A 7,804-nucleotide genomic window follows, 5' to 3' on the forward strand; every position below is an offset into this window, starting at 1 on the left:
CACAGAGGACACAGATACGATACGAATAATATTTTCTCCCCCTTTTTGACAACAACAAAAAGAGAAGAAGAAAAAGAACAGAAATGTAAGCAGTCATATGATAATTCTTTGATAATTAATCCTTGATAGTGATTGAAATAAATTTTACAAATAAAATCAAATCATTTGGTAAATCAAAATGATTCATAGAATTTAAAAAGAGATATAACATTGATCATAAAAAGTATATATCAAAAACATAAATAAATTTAGATATTAAGATAAAGAAAATCATTACATAAAGGATGAATATAAAATTTGTATATTTCAAATTTCAATACAAAATATAAATGTATAGAAGATCAATTTGAATTAAGAGATTAAAAGATTTTGGAAAGAAATAACTACCATATGTGGCGCTTTGCGCATCTTTTTCAATAGTTGTGGAAAAATTTTGTAGATCTTTTTACTTGTGGGCTTATTTTGTGCCTCTTTTTCAAATTGCGAACCATTGCACATTCATTTTGACTTTTGTATATTTGTAAATTTTTCAAGAGTAATCTTGATCTTTCCAAAATTAATAATAAAAAATTTCAAATTTTTCTAAGTGCATCAATATTTATTGATAAGTGAAATACAAAATAAGAAAACATCACAATTTCAATAGTAATATTAAATATTAATGTAGTCTAATAAGAGAAATGAAATTGACATTCTTAATTTTATCAAGTTATAAGTAAAACTTAAATTTAGAAAAATTAGATTTTCTAATGAATTCAATTTTGAGTTGCAGTTTAAATTATAGCACTTGTAGGATCAAAATTTTTAGTGATTTTCATATAGGCTAACACACATTTCAAAATCAAATTAAAACAAAATAAGATAATTTGCATTGATATCATTATAACGGATATTACAAACTAAGGAATGATAACAATACGACATAAAAACTCAAATACTAAAACATCAAATGAAAAGTACATCGCAAAAGGAAAATACATCACAAACTACTAAAACACAATCACATCATCTAAAGAAAAATATAATCAAGTACATGAATCACTCTGATGGTCGCTAGTTTGGAGGAGGAGGAGGTACAGTACTGAAGAAATTAAAATAGTTGCTTATCATAAGCAAGTTGGAACCAATATCATTCATCTGCTCTCTTATATATCCCATATCCTGATTGTACTGAACGTCCTGCTGTAAGTGAGTTTTAATTTGATCAAATCTTTGATCAAAATGAGACTCTAAGCGATCAAATATCTGAACCAAATCTTTGTAATTTGGTTCACTAGCAAATGCAGGTGCAGGTTCAACTTCCTCCTCTGAGTCACTAATCACATGTGTTTTATGTGGTTCATCTTTGTTGAAGATTGCTCTAAAAGATTCGTCGTTGTAGTAGAGAGGTTCTTCAAAATTTTGAACTGGATGAACTAATTCATACTTCTTTGAAAGTTCGTTAGGGATGTTAAGCCCTTATGAACTTAGTCCCAAGCTAACCAAGAGGGGGGTGAATTGGTATTTTAAAATTTCTTTTCACACAGAATAAAAATCACATAAACCAAAATCACACCACAAAAATAAATGCGGAAATAAAAGTGCGGAAGCAAGAAAATAAGAACACAGGAATTTATAGTGGTTCGGTCAACTCGACCTATGTCCACTCCTTGGATGCACCCTCCAAGTATTGCACTAAAAAGTGACTCTCCTTTAGCCCCCACGGCTAGGCGGAGAAGCCCTCACAAGAACCTCCTTTTTGCCACCCCGGCAAGGCAGAGAACCTATCTCCTTTTGCTTCCTCCTGAAGCTTGGCATGGGACCACCAACAAAAGCTAACTCCTTACCTCTACCGACCCTTCCACGGACGAGAAACTCTAGACGAAGAACAAGCAGAGCGATCCATGAAGCAACCCTTGTGAATCCCCTCACAAGCTCCCCCTCACAAGATCCTCTCTCTCTCCCTTCTTAGGTCAAGGCAGCAGCCAAAGGTTACTAAAAAATGTTGAACAAGAGCTCTTAAATAGAAGAGCTTCAAAGGAGCTCATTAATTGCAAGTTGCCGACATTATCGTCCAGGCCGATATGGACATCGGCCTGGCCGATAAGTACAAAACTCAGATGATCGGCCAGAGCATCGCCCTAGATGCAAAGATGGACGATTGAAAGTTGGCTTGATCGTCCGGGCCGATCTCACGATCATCCTGGCCGATCAGTTCAAATCATGGGAAAATCATCCTGAGAATAGCCTTGGATACGAGCTGGCCGATATTTATCGTCCTGAAGTAACTTAAGATTTTTGACTGGATCGTCCTGGCCGATCCTGCGATCGTCCAGGATGATATGATCGTATCAATCATCCTTAATTACTCCTTTGATTTCCTGATCAATTAAGGCATAATTTGTGAATATCTTCCAGGCCGATCAATGATCGTCCTGGCTGATAATTTAAAAATACAGTATACCTTAATTGTCTATGGCGGCAACTTCTTTCTATTTTGAGCTTATCATCCTGGCCGATACACGTATCGTCCAGGCCGATATGTTAATGACGGCTGCCTTAATTAAGAATCCTTATTTAGACTTTTCTGTTTTAAGCCTGATCGTCCAGGCCGATATAAAAATCATCCTGGCCGATATGAGTAAAAACAGAAATTCTAAGTCTCTCAAGTGTGTGTGTAGGGTTACTTAGCATCAGTCTCTTTGACATTACAAGTAGACTCAAGAAGTGAAAAAAGTACAGGCTGACACAACCCTAAACCTACGCAATCCTGAACTGGCTTCGTCTGTTCGTCCGATCTTCGATTCCTGAAAAGTTAGAATAAACAAGTAGTCCAAGTGAATCAATAGTGTTTGTCAATCATCAAATCACAGGTCATAAAAATAGGTTTGTAACAATCTCCCCCTTTTTGATGATGGAAAAACACTACGAAACCAATAAGCAGTAAAAGTTCAGGATCGACATAAAAGGAATATCATAAATTTCTCCCCCTTTTGACATATCAAAAAGGAGGGAACACATAAGAATAATAGCAAATCAAAATGTTTTTTTTTTGTTTGCCAAGGCATGAAAATGATATAGTATTCCATGTGATTGATTTAAAAACTTGTGAGTTAATGAGTTAATAATCTCATTAATCCATAGAATAGTAGAATATCCGATCATGGTTACCCTTAGCTCAAACATTTTCTTAGGGTAGAATCGTCTTTTGAAATCAATGACCTAACTCAAGGAAATAATTGGATATATAAAAAAAATTCATTCATCACTTGGCTTAAAAAAAATTATCTTTATAAAATAATGAACCAAAGTAAATTTGTCACAATTGTAAATCAATCGAAATCAAGCCTTTGAGAACCAAAACTTCAAAGTTCTGAAAGATTTAAAAAGAGAGAATAGCTTTCTTTTAAGTGGGCTCATTTTATGCCTCTTGTCAATTGAGTTGGTGATTTTCACATCTTTTTATAATTGTTCAATTTTGGCGTCATTGCGCTACTTTTGTTGGCATCATTAGCCAAATTTTTTTTTTGATTTTGCAAGCTATATTCTCTTTTATAACCTCTTAAAAAAAATCTTAATTGTGAGTATATCTTCTTAGATATTAGAGAATAGGAGCTCTCTCTCTAACATAATGAAGAATTACCACAAACAGAGTTAATAATCAAGGACAAGAGTAACGAGGGATCATGATGTGACAAAAAAACATGAACCATTATAATTACAAGATAGATTTTTTTAAGCAAGCTTAAGAAAAGATCTCAATTTTATAAATAATTTTTACTTTGAGATAGATTTTTGATTAGAAAAAAAAACTATGCCACTAAAATAGGTTAGAGAGAGAGACACAATCAAAAGATATTCCTACCATCTAAGAGATTAGGAGATGAAAAAACATATTGACTATAAATTTTCAAAAGCAAGGACAAGGAATATAGTATCATATAAGTGATGATTTTGAAGACTAAGTAAAAAGATACAAAAGAAAAATAAAACACATCAAAAAGCTAAGAAAAAAATAGAAAACAAAAGCTAAAGAAAATACCTAAAAGATCAAGTTTCATACATTTATGTCAATCACACACAATCTGGTCCTTAAAGAACTGAAAGTGTCGAAGGCCAGTGGTTTAGTAAAGATGTCTGCCAGTTGGTTTTCAGTTGTCACATGGTGTAACTCAATGTCTCCCTTAGTCACATGATCTCTAATGAAGTGATGCCTAATGTCAATGTATTTAGTCCTTGAATGTTGGATAGGATTTTTAGAGATGCATATGGCACTAGTGTTGTCACAAAAGAATGAGATGGTGCTTACAGGTAATCCTAAATCCAATACCTGTTGTTTCAACCAAAGGACTTGGGCCACACAACTTCCAAGAGCGATATATTCAGGTTCGTCAGTGGAAAGTGCAACAGAGTTTTGCTTCCTACTTGACCAAGAGACCAAAGATTGTCCAATGAATTGACAAGTTCTAGAAGTGCTTTTTCTATCCACCTTGCATCCTGCAAATTTAGAGTCAGAAAAAACAATAATCTCAAAAGAAGTGCTATGTCTAGGGTACCAAATCCCTAAGCCTTGTGTCCCCAAAAGGTATCTAAAAATTCTCTTAACAGCAGTCAGGTGAGACTCCTTAGGGTCAGCTTGAAATCTAGCACAAAGGCAAACACTAAACATGATATCAGGTCGGCTCGCAGTCAAGTAAAGTAAAGATCCAATCATGCCTCTATACTTCTTCTGATCAACAGACTTACCACTTGGGTCCTTATCCAATGGAGCACTAGAAGTCATGGGAGTGTTAATTGGCTTGGCTTTGTCCATCTCATATTTCTTCAAAATGTCCTTTATGTATTTTGGGCAACAATATGTCCTAAAGCTATGTTCTTCTTTCTTTTATAAGCGACATGACCAATTTCAGAAAGTCCATGAAGATAGATAAGGATTAGTTGGGCTTCATCTATAGGTTTTCTAGTCATAATCAAGTAGGTTACTGTTGAAAGAAGAGGAGTAATATTGAATGTATCACCAGTTTTATGAATAATAGAAGTTCAAAGAACATGCTGGATGATACGAGCATTGCGAACAAGAGATGACACTTTAGGCATATGATCCTTAAAAATAATTCCTCTAATCACTTCTTTTATTTCAGTCCAGTCAAAATCAGAAGTAGTGGTCATAGTATGAACTCTAATTCCCTCAGTCCTTAAGTTCAAAAAGATTCCTTGGTCAGCCTTGGTGATTTCAACTTTCTTCTTAAAAACATAGGACTTGATTACAGAATAGTCGGAGTTGAAGGACAAGTTTGCTAGGAAATAATGAAAGGTCTATTTGTTGTAGAGGTGGACTAGTGCGAGAATGAGACCAAATTAAGTTGAAGCAAACAAGTTCATTACCTGAAAGGTCAATTGATCCTGAATAAGAACTCTAGAAGGGGTTATCTTAACGGAGACAAATCTAGGAAAGATTCTTCGTTAGCTTTGGACAGAATATTATAGGAAGATTTTCTATCTGGACCCTTGGCTAGAACCTTTTGTTGTTTTCTTGAACTTGCCATGGATAAGATCTAAAAAAAGAAAGGGTTCTGAAAGGGATTTGTGAGTGTGACTGTTGAGTTTATAGCCGATCAATTTAATGAAATACGACTGTTCATACTGACGAAATTATTTTTGTCCCGTACGAAATTCAGTTCGTCCAGTACGAAAAAAATTCGTTTGGACGAACGTATGAGTCCAAAATTAAACGAGTTTTCATAATCACACAACTTATGAAGCATCCTTTCGTATATAGTTTTGACCAAACGATCGTACAGACGAACAGGTAATCGTCCTGGAGGATAAAAAATTTATTATCATTTTAATGGAAGTTGAAACTGTCCCCCACATCGATTCGCCAAATGTTCGTTCGTATGAATATAATATTAAAAATGACCTTATTCGTTTAACTGATAATCAATCATCTCGTCGTTTGAAAATTTCATCCAGACGATCATAACAATCATACAGACGAAGTAAAAGTTAAAAACTGAAAAACTGCATGCAAATGGTTCAAATATGATAGTTGACAAACTACAAAATTCTTCCCGTACGAAAATATTTTTGTTCTGGATGATTTTCACTCAATTTTTCAAAAACATGCACTCAATCAAAACTAAAATACAAACATACTAAAAATACAATATAAAAATACATAAAATCACAAAAATCATAAATACATAAAGTAATACACTCATAAAAAACACACAAAACATTAACTAAAAACATACATCAATGTTACAGAAATATTTTAATTATGCATTCAAATCGATCACACCAAGCCTTGTTCTTAATGTACTGAAAGTATCTAAGGGTAAAGGTTTTGTAAAAATGTCTGCAAGTTGATTTTCTGTAGAAACATGAGTGAGTTCAATTTCTCCTTTGGATACATGATCCCTTATGAAATGATGCCAGATGTCTATATGTTTGGTTATTGAATGTTGAATAGAATTTTGAGAAATATAAATAGCACTAGTGTTATCACAATAAATGGGAATAGTGTCTATAGTTAATCCTAAATCAATCAACTGTTGTTTCAACCAAAGTACTTGTGCCACACAACTTTCTAATGTAATGTATTCAGCTTCAGCAGTAGATAGGGCTTCTGAATTTTATTTTCTACTAGACCAAGAGACTAAAGAATTTTTAATAAATTGACATGTTCTAGAAGTGCTTTATTTATCTACCCTACAACCTGGAAAGTTAGAATCTGAATAACCAATTATTTCAAATGAAGAGCTAAACTTAGGATACTAAATTCCTGAGTTCTGAGTTCCTAACAGATATCTTAAAATCCTTTTTACTGCTGTCAAATATGATTCTTTTGGATCTGATTGAAATCTAGCACACAAACAAACACTAAACATGATATCGGGCCAGCTAGCTATCAAGTAAAGCAAATATCCATTAATCTCGATAAATTTCTTTTGATTAACAGATTTTTCCTTAGGGTCCTTATCCAATTAAACTGAGGAACTCATAGATGTACTAACAGGTTTAGCATTATCTATTTTATACTTTTTGAGGATGTCCTTAACATACTTTGACTGACAGAGAAATGTACCCTCCTAAATTTGCTTAATGCTAAAGCCAAGAAAGTAACTTAAATCTCCCATTAAAATCATTTCAATTTCACTACTCATAATTTTAGAATAATCATCACAAAGATTTTTATTTAAAATTCCAAAGATGATGTCATCATCATAAATTTGTATAATGAGTATATCCTTTCCAAATTTCTTCAAAAAGAGTTATATCAACACTTCCTTTCTCAAATGATCTTTCAAGTAGGAAGGTGATTAATCTCTCATACCAATCCCTAGGTGCCTATTTCAATCCATATAATCCCTTTTTCAATTTGAAAACATGATTTGGACGTTTAGAATTTTTAAAACCTGGAGGTTATTCTAGAAAAACATCCTCTTGAATTACCCCATTTAAAAAGGCACTTTTTACATCAATTTGGTACAGTTTAAAACCTCCAAAATAGGCAAATGCTAACAAAATCCAGATTGCTTTAAGTCTAGCTACAAGGGCAAAAGTCTCATCAAAATCAATCCCTTCAATCTGATTATACCCCTTAGTAACTAATCTAGCCTTATTTCTAATGACTACTCCTGAGTCTTTCATTTTATTTTTGAATACCCACTTAGTTTCAACTACACTTTTATCATTTGGCCTTGTAGTTAATTCCCAAACTTTATTTCTTACAAATTGATTTAACTCTTCTTGCATAGCCAAAAGACAAAACTCATCCGAAAGTGCTTGATCAATAGTTGTGGGTTCTATTATTAAAATGAAG

This window comes from Dendrobium catenatum, unplaced genomic scaffold (assembly GCF_001605985.2).
Source record: "Dendrobium catenatum unplaced genomic scaffold, ASM160598v2 fragScaff_scaffold_947, whole genome shotgun sequence".
Taxonomy (NCBI): domain Eukaryota; kingdom Viridiplantae; phylum Streptophyta; class Magnoliopsida; order Asparagales; family Orchidaceae; genus Dendrobium; species Dendrobium catenatum.